Source organism: Mustela putorius, unplaced genomic scaffold (assembly GCF_011764305.1).
Source record: "Mustela putorius furo isolate JIRA1106 unplaced genomic scaffold, ASM1176430v1.1 tig00003863_pilon_pilon_pilon, whole genome shotgun sequence".
NCBI lineage: Eukaryota > Metazoa > Chordata > Mammalia > Carnivora > Mustelidae > Mustela > Mustela putorius.
In genome coordinates this window covers 24,779,920-24,792,964 of record NW_025422015.1, presented here as the reverse complement: position 1 = coordinate 24,792,964, position 13,045 = coordinate 24,779,920, and the positions used below count along the sequence as shown (strand labels likewise).

Here is a 13,045-nt window from a genome sequence, read left to right as displayed (position 1 = left end):
TTAGAGGAGAGCAGGAAGTTGGGAAAGAGGTTATCAACAAAATGGAGTAAACTGGGAGCTGCAAGTATAGTGGCTTTTCATTGGATGAGTTGTGACCATCTCTCATTGGCTGGTCTGTTGCTGGGGGGGGGCGGGGGGATGGGGAAAGCCTTTCTCTCTGCTGGGATAATAAAGTAGTATGCAAAGGAGCTTCCGTATGCAAACTCTATTCCAGTTGGATTTGTAACTGAGGGTGAGTGGTAGGTAAGGCATAAGATCCCCCACCCCTGCATGCTCCCACCCCCGTCAAATCTCCTGACTCAATTTGAGAGAGGTTTCTCGTAATTAATTTTCATACTGTTCCAAAATCTTTTTGGTAAGTTGAAACTTCAGAGTTTTACTAAGTTAAATAATAGAAATTCATTGAATAGAGCATTTCCAAATAAAATAGTGAAACATTAGTTACTGAACAAAGGTTTATCTACATTTGGCTACCTTATTACAGAAAAACTAAAGATAAAAACATCTTGTGCTTTATTGGAAGATTATACTATAAAGTAGCACATGCTTCTAGAAATTACAAAATATTTCCTATATTTGCCAATCTAAAGAATACTGGTATAACAAACAGTTTACAAGTGTTTACTTCTTAGTTTTTGCTAGAAATTGAGGTTTCTGAGTTAAGAATTTAAATTAGTATATGTAACTAAAATATTAGAAATATTAAGCGAAACATCTCCATATGCAAGGAAATTAGGATGTGTGTTTTAAGTGAAGGAAAATATGAGAAATAAAAACACATTTTTTATTGAAGAAAAAAAAGTAAATTTGTCCTAAAGTAAAACTGGTTATTTTTAAATGGGAAAGAAGAACATCATGGGATAAAATCTGAAAGTTGTAGGTTTTTGGAAGGAAATCCTTAGAAAGGAATTTTATGCATGCTCAGGACTGGCTCAGACTGGAATTAATTTAATTGAGTGAAAGAGCTTTAATATCAAAAGTAAACTAGTACAAAATTAGAATTTGGTTTTCTCTTTGTTAAAAGAACAACATTGCCTTGTATTATTGGTCTGCTTTTGATGAGAGATTAGAAAAGGTTTTATATTATTTTGTTTTTTTTTTTACCTTTTAAAGTAATCTGCCTAAAAAGCAAAGATTTTATTTTATCAAAATAATTCCCTGTGCTTCATGTTACCTTTATCATCAGGGCTTTAATTACTTATGTAAACCTAATTCTCTTGATATTAAAAGAGCTAAGCTTTGCTCAGAATAATGTAGCCTTATTATATATTTACCTGTGAAGTCTTTGTTGCTTTGGTTACATAGATAACTTAGTGTTGTTTCACAGTGACCTATGTTCCTATTTATTCAAGTATCCAAAACTTTTCATATTTTTGACAAGATTCCCCAAATAAATTCTCTCTTTTTAAAAAAGATTTTATTTATTTATTTTAGAGATAGAGAAGGAGAGAGCATGAGAGCAGGGGAAGGAGCAGAGGGAGAAGGACAAGTAGTCTCCCTGCTGAGTCCAGAGCCTGACACAGGGCTCAATTCCACGCCTGTGAGATCATGACATGAACTGAAATCAAGAGTTGGACACCCAACTGACTGAGCCACATAGGCACCCATCCAAAAATAATTCTAAATGAAGTCTTTTTAGGGGCATCTTGATGGCTCAGTGGGTTAAGACTCTGCCTTTGGCTCAGGTCATGATCTCAGGGTCCTGGGATCAAGCCCCGCATTTGGTTTCTCTGCTCAGCAGGGAGCCTGCTTCATCCCCCTACCCCGCCTGCCTCTCTGCCTACCTGCAACTTCTGTCAAATAAATAAACAAAATCTTTAAATGAAGTCTTTTTAACCTAGAAAAAACTTTTTGATATTCTGGACTATACATGGAACATCTCAAAAAACCCAAAAAACAAAAAACAAGTAAGATACAACAACAAAAACCCCTTGTTAAACTAATTAAGCTTATTTGGTATTTTAAACTACATGGAAAGCATTATCAAAAAAAGTGATACTAAACCTTCTTAGATTATATATTTATTTTATTTTATTATTTATTTGACAGAGAGAGATCACAAGTAGGCAGAGAGGTAGGCAAAGAGAGAGAGGAGGAAGTCTCTGGGAGCAGAGATTCAGGCAGTCTCAGGCAGCAGAGAGCCTGATGTGGGGCTTGATCCCAGGACCCTGAGATCATGACTTGAGCCGAAGGCAGAGACTTAACCCACAGAGCCACCCAGGTGCCTCTAGATTATATTTTTATAGATATATATTAATAAGTTCTAGAAATGGTATGAAATTCCTAAAAATCTGCTCTGTTCTGATATAATATTATCACTTGTAATTCTAGTAATCTCAAAGTGCTGTGTGTCAAGGAAATAACCACATTTCCCTGTCAACTGCATTGTAGAGAATTCTCATTAGATCTTTAACCATGGCAATTTAAAAATTTTTATCATTTACAGAGAGTTGTTATTTCACTCTGATGCTTTTTCAAAAGTGTTTGCAAAGTGCCTTATCTTCAAGGAGACTCATGGAAGTTCTTCTAGAATACAGGTTTCTGACAACTGTTAAGATTATAAAACTGAACTGGGGTAAGAATTTCTAGAATCAATGGTAAAATTGGGTCTAGGCAGAAAAAACATTTACATGGGACTGAATGAACTATTGAAGATGATTGTAATTTTTGTGACTTTTTGTTGATTTTTAAAATGTTTTGTTTTTCCCAATTTTAGAAAAATTATTCTCTTAAGCTGACTATAACTTACAGAAGTTTGGTAAATACACCTTCATGAACAATCAAATATTTGTCTTTTTCTCCCTACCTTGTCCCTCCAGAATCTGGAACTTTCAGTGAGGACTCTCATATTTTCATGGTGGTATATTTATTTCATAAGTTCAGTAAGAATCTCTTCTCCCTGTGATAGGATACAATTGGAAACATCAGTTTTGTTATTGAAGCTTTATGGAATGTTGTATTTGAGAGAGACATGCTCTAAAGAATGAGACAGGAAAATTTAAGGAACTAAATTGACTTTATGGAGCCAATAAAGCCCCTTGGAAAAACAGCCTGGTACCTTGTTTACAAGGTTTCTAGCTCCCTTACCAGATGAGGAAAGTCACTCCCTAGCAGGTGCAGGAAACTTTAGGATATTTTGGGGACCTCGAAAAGATTGGAATTCACCCAATATATATGCATTGCATGTGTGTCTAACAGCAGATCCTTGGCTTGGCTTCCTGGCCTTGAGAGGCGTTTAAAAGTTCAATCTAAGACTCCTTAAGAAAAGTTCCAGAAAAACAGATTTAAAAAGGACCTATATAGATAACTGCTATTCTTTTCTTTTTTAAAATTGTTTATTAACATATAATGTATTATTAGCCCCAGGGGTACAGGTCTGTGAATCATCAGGTTTACATACTTCACAGCACTCACTATAGCACATACCCTCCCCAAAGTCCATAACCCAGCCACCCTATCCCTACTCCCCCTTCCCAGAAACTCTCAATTTGTTTTGTGAGATTAAGAGTCTCTTATGGTTTGTTTCCCTCCCGATCCCACCTTGTTTCATTTATTCTTTTCCTACCCCCCAAAACCCCATGTTGCCTCTCAACTTCCTCATATCGGGGAGATCATATGATAAGACAATTGCTATTCTTATTGAACTTATGTAATCAGGCCAAGTTTACTAAAACTTAAATGTTTTGGCAAACAAATTCGTCTTAATTTGCCTATTTTTGTTAGAAATGAGGATGATTTTATTTTTATTTGTTTATTTTTTATAGTTCACAGATTTAGTGTGAGAATTAAAAGGAGAGGGTAATAACATGTACTCAGCAAATATTAACATAGTAAACAAGAAATGAATTCCAATATTATAATTATGATGAGACAGTTGTAATATATGCATTATAAGTAACATATGCATGCATACATAACATGAAATATTTAATATTCAGTAAAATTCTTATATATGTGTATATATTCTTTTTTGTGTATGTATTCTTTTTAGTTAAATATTCTTTTTTTAGATTTTATTTATTTATTTGACAGAGAGAGACAGCACAAGACAGGGAGCAGCAGGCAGAGGGAGAGGAGAAGCAGGCTCCCTGCTGAGCAGAGAGTCTGATGTGGGGCTTGATCCGAGGACCCTGGGATCATGACTTAAGTCAAAGGCAGACGCTTAACTGACTGAGCCACCAAGGCACCCCTAATTTAGCAAATTTTTAATTTAAATTCAATTTAGTTAACATACAGTGTATTTTAGTTTCAGGGATAAAAATACAAACTGGAGCAGCCACTCTGGAAAACAGTATGGAGTTTCCTCAGAAAGTTAAAAACAGAACTACCCTATGATACAGCAATTGCACTTCTAGGTATTTATGCAAAGGCTATAAAAATTGTGATTCATAAGGGCACATGCAAGCCAATGTTTATAGCTGCAATGTCAACAATAGCCAAAATGTGGAGAGAGCCCAGATATCCACCGACAAATGAATAGATAAAGAAGATGTGGTATAATATAATTATTATATATACACACAATGGAATATTATATAATAATAAATAACAATTATTATACATCATATGGAATATTACTGAGCCATCAAAAAGAATGAAATCTTGCCATTTGAAATGACATGGATGGAACTAGAGGGTATCGTGCTAAGTGAAATATTTAATCAGAGAAACAAATACCATATGATTTCACTCATATGTGGCATTTAAGAAACAAAATAGTTGAACATACGGAAAGGGAAGGAAGAATAAAACAAGATAAAGAGAGAGGGAGGCAAATCATAAGAGACTCTTGGCTCTAGGAAACAAACGGGGTTGCTGGAGAAGAGTTCTGGAGAAGAGTGTAGGGGATGGGGTAACTGGGTGATGGGCATTAAGGAGAGCACTTGATGTAATGAGCACGCTAGGTGTTATATGCAACTGATGAATCAGGGAATGAGGATGCTTTTAGAGAGAAAATTATTTTAGTAACACACCTTTGTAGGCATTATATTCTAGTTCTGATGAATTGTCTTTAAGCATTTGTTGTTTGCCTATAAACCAAAGTGGACCTGGAATTCTTCTGGTTTCCTCAGGTATCTATGATTCTTCAAACTAATGTTTCCATTTTTTTCTCAGTCTTTTGATTTGGAACCAGTGAGAACTAAGCCTGCCCTTTTTCCTGGAGCTCAGCAAACTGAAGCTAGATAACTTGGTATGAGCTTCAGTGAAATCATCACAAGAGCTTATCTTTAGACAATCTGAGTGCTTGTTCCTGTGTGGGCCACTCAGAGTTTACCTGAACACTCAATGACATCATCAGAAACATTCAAACTGCAAATGATGCTTTGACCCTTACATCTGTCAATGGCAAGTTCCGTTTCTGGCCTCAGTTCTTGAGCTCAGTCAAGAAAGAATTCAGAGCCAAACTCTCAGGTAAGCAAGTGTTAACAGCAGTTTAAGCAAAAGTACACCCTCAAGATAGGAACGTGTGCAGGCCCAGAGGTGGGAGCTGCATGGGGGCGGGGAGTCAGTGTTGTCTTTTCTTTTTATGTTTGGATAGGTTATTACTTATAACTAGGGCAGTTTCTGACTCAGGTCACAGCCAAATCATAGAGGGGACTTCCCCTACTAGTTGGGAGGGGGAGTTTTGGCCCTATATGGTCCTTGTCTGAACTGTCCTGGCAGCCATTTTCGGCAAGGTGGGTTAAAACAACAATGTGAACGTATTATAATGAAGCTATAGGTTACTATAGGTAGCGGAAGAACACACAAATATCCCTTGGGGTCTGTCCAGGCTGTTTGGAGCTTGGCCTCCACACCCTTTCATAGGCTGGAAAGCATTTGTTTCCTACTCATACCGAGCTAACTGCCTACTCTATCACATCTAGAAATTTCTTCTCTTGCCTGCCCTCAGGACTCGAACTGGCTTTATAGTCAACACCATTCATTAACTTTTCATTTTCTTTTGCTTCTACAGAAATACCTTATTAAATATCCAATTTATCAAACAATATAGACCTAACTTTGGGAGTCTTTGCAAGGAAAAACCTGCAAGACCCACCTCCTGAAATGAGACACAACCATTACACTAAACTTACCTCTTCTTTGGAATGAGAGACTGGGTCAGTGAAATGTTCACTCTATCAGCTTCACTTCTGGACTGTGAAACTTGTTGGGGAAATTTCAAAGGCAAGACCGTAGGGGAGCAGAATTTGCCACCTCCAAATATGTCCCTTTGGTGTAAGGATTGTGCTAAGTGTTTTTTTGTTGTTTGTTTGTTTGTTTTTAGAATCTGCGAACACTGGAGAAGCTCTGAAAACCAAGTTATACTTCAGAAAGGGACATTTACATGTATGTATAAGGCAAATCTCCATTTGTAAAGGCGTCTCCCTTGGCTATACCAGGAAGAGGGGGAGAAAGTCTCAGCCTCTAGAAACTCTTTTCAGTGGTGAAGGCAGTGACTTACACCTGCATAACAACCCTCCCCTCCTAACCGTGCTTGTCCTGGTAACCTCCTATAACTGACTTTTCACCTCCAACATACTTTTTTTTGTCTTTAGCTGAACATGATATTTAAGGTGATGACTTTGGCCATTGGGGAGAGTTATTCAGTTTTTCTGGGTTTCAACCACATGTACATGTTACTTAACTTTTGTTAGTTTTTCTCTTGTTAACCTATCTAATATCAATTTAATTATGAAACCAGCCAAAGAACCTAGAAGACAGGAAGGGAAGACTTTTTTTTTTAACCCCTATGCTACTAATGTAATCTGAACTAATATAGCTTTCATTGCATCTTGTACTCCATTATAACTCATTTTATTAGACTATAATAAAATAGTCTCCATCCTGACTGTACTTGTCCTATAGACATAATCTCTATTAGTGTTCCCCAATGTCTGCTGTTTAACATCACAAAACTTAAATTTTATATGAGAGCCATGATTTATTATATTGGCCTTTTCTTGAATTATTTTTTGGGGGTAGGTTTCATAAAAACAAAAGGAGTCCTCATAGTTATAAGTAACTAGATTTTTTTGCACATGAAATTCTCTTATTAGAAAACATATCAGGGAATGCCTGTCTGACTCAGTTGATAGAGCATGCAACTCTTGATCTCATGGTTGGGTGTCCAAGCCCCATATTAGATGTAGAGCTTACTTAAAAATAGATGAATGAGTAAATGAATGAATAGAAAACATATCAGATGTAAGAAATCATATGTTTACCCAGTTACCACAGACATTTCCTTCTATTCAGAATGAGTAACAGATTTTCAAACTCAAATGTAGTTTTAAAATATGTAATTTGTTATTTGTATTTTCATTAGTTACAAGTGATGGTAGTTTGTGCCAATTAATGCTCACAGTAGGAGTGTTTTAATGCTATTGAATGTAACTGTGTGCAATTGGAAAGGTAGTTCCATTATGGCAAACTCCCTGGGAAAAACAAGTGGCCTGACCATTAATAGAATTAGGAGTAATACTTAGAAATTACAAGTTTATTGAATAATAAATATAGTAGTCATTTGGCCTTTAAAAGTGGAGTTTTGAATTATTGGTGAAAAAGAGGTAGTTTCGTACAGTTCTTTTCATTACCTGTTTCTTCTTTTGTCTAAATTATCAAACCCTGGATTGGAAGTAAGAGTTGTGAAGGGAGCAAAAGGGTAATTGTTGTTCAAGTCAAAATAATAGCTCCTTTAGTTCTTTCTAAGCTTTTCCTTTCATTCCAGGGCAAAAAAAGATATTTTCAAGCCAATTTAATTATAATAAATGATTGTTAAAAATAATAGAGAACAGAAAATTCCTTTGTTATTCACAATTACTCTAGAAAGTAATTAGTATAAATAGAGTTAGGAAGTACTAGTTACTAAAATTTAATAGGAAGATACATGAATAATACTGTTTTTTAGAATCTTTTATATTTTATCTTTAGAGTAAATCTCATTAATTTAAATTGGTAGTCATTGAGACTTCATAAGTCAACTATTTTAGTCTGAAGTTCAAGATGAAATTTCAGAATCTTTATTTACTTAGTGGTTTACTTTATGTATGTATGTATTTATTTATTTATTTATCAGAGAGAGAACAGAGGAAGAGTGGGAGGGAAAAGCACACTCCCGCTGGTCAGAAAGCCTGATGTGGGACTTGATCCCAGGGCCCTCAAGTCATGACGTGAGCCAAGGGGAGATACTTAACTGACTGATATACCCAGGTGCCCCTACTTAGTGTTTAAAAAGAAAAAAAATGCATAGTCCTTTTTATGAAATTAATGCCAGTTACAATGGATTCATAGCTATTTACCAATGTAAATACAGGTTTTGATACATCAATAATTGAGTTTCTGTTATTATACATACTTGGAGTAGGTGCAATTACATTTCTTTTAAAATACCATAGAATCTTACTTTTTTGCAATTTATTCATATATTCATTAAACAACAAGGGACAAGCAGACAGATTAACATTAACATTAAGATTAACATTAAATCTTTGCTTGCTGGGAAAAATAACTTTGTAAGTTAATATGTAAAGATTTGAAACAGTTTCTAGGAAGACAGTGATCTGAATTGGTGTTCCTCCCTTCTATACCTACTCCATCCAAATTGTCTGTCTCTCTTGATTCAAATGGTTGGTGGAACCCATTGAACAGGTGGGTGGGGCAAGTTCCCAAGACTATTAAAGGAGGCTTGAACTAAACTGTTAAAACCCCTGGAATCTGTAGAGAGCATTGCCCTTAGAGATTAGTGGAAACACAGTAGAAGATCAACATATTTGCGGGCCTGATGGTCATTGGTTTCTAAAGAGGAAGACTTTCTTTTCTTTTTCTTTTCTTTTCTTTTCTTTTCTTTTCTTTTCTTTTTTTTTTTTGTTAAATAAAAGAGAATTGGACTCTCCTCATACTTCTTCCATGTACTCAAGCCAGGGAGAGAACAACAGGTGCTTTAGCAAGCACTTCTTAATGGCTGCTGGACTACAAGAGAGGCCTCCAATATTTGTCCCCCTTTCTTCACTTTGGTATACTCCAATCAGCCTCAAGTGCCACTGAGCAGAAGAAAATGAAACAAGCCAAAAACTTCTAAAAAGTCCTGGTAACTAAAGAGAGGATGATCACTCAGAACAAACAAAACATGTCAAAGGAAAATGAGATCCTGAAAGAGGTAGACAATAGTTTGAACTGAAACACAGAATACTCAAGGAGATAGAAGTATTTCTTAAGACATCTTTTTGGGGAGTAAAAACAAATGAGCAAGCAAAAGTAAAATTCACTCCCTCCCCAAAAAAGATTTCCTCACCAAAGAATTTATCAGAAGCATTAAAAGAGTGGTAGTCTTTGGTGGAGAGGACAGAACTGCTATGTATTCTGTAAGACCCGGCCTCTCTTTGTTGTGGGCATGTAAAGTAATGTTAAGGAGGAAGAATTCTTTGCCCTTCAAGTTTGCTCTAGCTACACCAGGAATTATACTGATGTGAGACATTAGGAGAAAACTTTAGTTAAAAGCATATTTACAGAGAATCCACACAGACACAGGAGCTGTAAAGGTAGGGAGGCAACATGATGCTTATATGAGCTAAGAAGCGGGGTAGGGGATGTGAGGGAAACAGAGGGAGAAAGATCCTTAGTGGGAAAGTGAGAGGAGATGTTTGGAAAATTAAAGTTGCCACATTATGGAGATAACTTTCCTAGATAAAGAGAAATTTGTTAATAGCTCTCTTCTTGCTATAAGCAGGCAATGGAGGGGAAGGTAATATAGCTTTTCCTGAATCTGCTGGATTTTGATTGCCTTTAACTCAAAATTGTGTTCATGCCAAAATGGCACATCTTGGAACAACCTGACTTTGGTCCACAGAGTAGATTTCATTCCCTAGCCATTTTTGCATTTACAGTCAAGTAAGGCCCATACAGTCAAGTTCTTGTTAATGAAGACTGAGAAGTAATGTGCATCAATTATAGAACTGACATGCCAACTTCTAATGGTGATCCCTCACTCTCCCTATATCTTAGCTGGAGGTAGATGCCTGTGGTGACCTAGGAAGCACTCTGTGGAAGGTGAGAAGTCTCCATCAGACCAGGTTGACTGAGCAGAGCAGACTATCCCAATTTCATCTTTTACACTTTATATGATTAAGAAATACAATGCTTAATTGTATTATGCAACTGAGTTTATCTGTTATGTTTTAAGAATAACTTAATGGATAAAGTGAGCTGAAAAACAGTGATCTGAAAGGATAGAAATATTTCAATGTATCGTTTATGCAAGTAGATTTATATTAATTACACAACATTTGTAAGATAACTATAAAATGTAAATAAATGGAGGGGCGCCTGAGTGGCTTTGTTGACTCTTGGTTTTAGCTCAGGTCATGATCTCAGGGTCCTGGGATCAGCCCCATATCAGGCTCTGCACTCTGCTGGGAGCCTGCTTGAAGAGTCTCTTCCTCTCCCTCAGCCCTTCCACCCACTCATGTGCTCTCTCTCTCTCTAAAATGAATAAATAAATCTTTTTAACAATGTAAACAAATTGAGTCCCAGAAGGAGAACAAAGAACAGAGAAGAGAAATGATTAAACCAATAGTAGAAAAAGTCTCTGATGAAGAGACCCAAGAGAACTTAGCTATTTTCAAGTAGAATTGATGAGAAAAGACATGGACATAAAGATTTCATGGTAAAATGTTTGAAGAAAGATCCTTATAGGGATCCTGGGTGGCTCAGTGGGTGAAGCATCTGCCTTCAGGGCAGGTCATGATCCCAGGATCCTGGGAGCAAGTCCCACCTTGGGGCTCCCAGCTCCGGGGAGAGCCTGCTTCTCCCTCTCCTCCTGGCTCATGCTCTCTCAGGATCTCTGTCTCTCTCAAATAAATAAAATCTTTTTAAAAAGAGAGAAATATCCTTAGAAGTCTCTGTCCAAAAAAGGAAAAGAATTCTTTTTTTTAATATATATTTTATTTATTTATTTGACAGAGAGAGAGGTTGTGAGAGGGGGAAACACAAGCAGGGAGAGTGGGAGAGGAAGAAGCAGGCTTCTTGCCAATCAGGGAGCCTGATGTGGGGCTGGATCCCAGGACCCTGGGATCATGACCTAAGCTGAAGGCAGACACTTGGCCGACTGAGCCACCCAGGTGCCCCAAAGCAGGAAAATAATTCTACCAAGGAAAGAGGATTTGACTATCAATGGACTCCTTATCTGTAACAGGTAAATATAGAAGAAATGGAATAACATCTTGAAGGGAGAAAGGCTTCAAGCCAGGAATCCTAATGTACTCATATAAGATATATTTCAGGGTGTGAGAAAAATACAATTATGCAAACCATGGAGTATATGCTGCATTAGAAGAAAATAAATGAGAAAACAATGTATTCAAACAATAGGTAAAATAGAAGAGAGACTCTGTAATGGAGAAGATTTGTAGCCATATATAGCTAACCCTGTAGGGATAAGAGTACCCTCCTGATTTGTAAATGTTAATTATGGAATCTTGAAACTAAAGGATATATGGGGACTGAATATTGCCTACAACCCAAAGTACTACATTATTTGAGCAAAACCAAAGAATTTGCAGTCGGTGGGAGAAGAGAAAAGTAAACACATTTAAAAAGCTTTGTCTGAGGGGCACCTGGGTGGCTCAGTGGGTTAAGCCGCTGCCTTCGGCTCAGGTCATGATCTCAGGGTCCTGGGGTCGAGTCCCGCATCGGGTTCTCTGCTCAGCAGGGAGCCTGCTTCCCCTCTCTCTCTCTGTCTGCCTCTCCGTCTACTTGTGATTTCTCTCTATCAAATAAATAAAATCTTTAAAAAAAAAATAAAAAGCTTTGTCTGGGGCATGCAGAAGAGGGGGAAAAACTAAGCATAGCTCATTTGGTGTGGGGTGTGGGTCTGAGGGTGTGTGTGTGTGTGTGTGTGTGTGTGTGTGTTTATGAGTAAGGGTAGAAAAGCAGGAGCTATGATGGAATTACAGCATCTTGATTGAAAAACAACTTGCCATCTGATTTAAAAAAAAAATCTTATTATTAAATACTCATCCTTTATTTTAGGTAATAGAGAGATACAAATATGGCATGTGCATAAAAACTAAATTTGTGGGTTTTTTTTAAAGACTTTATTTTTAAGTAATTTCTACACCCAATGTGGGGCTTGAATTTACAACCTTGAGAACAGGAGTTGCATGCTCTGCCCACTGAGCCAGACAGGTGCCCCAGATATCTGCTTTTTTAATAGTAGAAAGATAGCAAAGATATGTGTCTGATTAAGAGTCTCATTAATATAACCATTAAATGGTGAAAAAAATAGATTAATTAACATGAATAAAAGCAGAAATAAGTTCATAATGTAACCAGCAAAAATAAGGAAAAGGAAAAAGAAGGAAAGAGAATATAAAAATACAGTCAATTCTATGACTCAACATATTCGTTTCCAAAATGACTGCCTTCTACAAAATCATAGAATTAAAAAAACACAAGGCTTATGGGAAAAATGGGCTGAGGACCATAACACTCAGAACCTTTATCAGCAATAATAAGAAGATTAGAACCTAATAAAAACGGGCAGGACAGCTGAACATGCCAAATTGTTAAAATAATACATAAATACTACAATAAATATCTCAAATTACCTTGAAAAAGACTGCCATTTACTTGTGGAAGTGGGAGCTGGAATGGTTGCAGACTGAGTTTCTGTGAAGGGGTAGAAGGAGGGCTATCAACCTTTGCAGTCTGTTGCAGCATTAAATCTGAAAGCATGTTTGTCTTTGAGATGTAGTTCCTTCAAGGCACGTGTTTATAATAGATAACTTGTTTCATCAGTATTTAAAATTTAATCCAATGCCTGGCCTTCTCTTTGACTGACTTGGGTATCACTGCTGGACAAATACCATCTGTGGTTTCCTCATGTGCACTCACAGCTATACCAACAGGGAATGGACGTGATGTTTAGAACCACCAAAACAGTTGCTAGTAGGATTAAAAGGAGCCAGCTCTGCAGGGTTTGGTGATTGAGGTCTTTGTATATAGTAAGTAGTGCTTTCTTTTTGATTGTGAGAACTCATTGTTGTACTATTTGATCTTTAATTTA

General features: G+C 36.7%; 1 long non-coding RNA gene across 1 annotated transcript in view; it reads left to right on the top strand.

The window, feature by feature from the left end:
- Positions 1-6,819, top strand: part of LOC106006814 — a 30,695-nt gene extending 23,876 nt beyond the window's left edge. The window contains exons 3-4 of the long non-coding RNA XR_001181095.2: positions 5,116-5,412; positions 6,269-6,819. This is a non-coding gene — a long non-coding RNA (uncharacterized LOC106006814). The remainder of the gene's footprint in view (positions 1-5,115; positions 5,413-6,268) is intronic.
- The last annotated feature ends 6,226 nt before the right edge of the window (positions 6,820-13,045 follow it).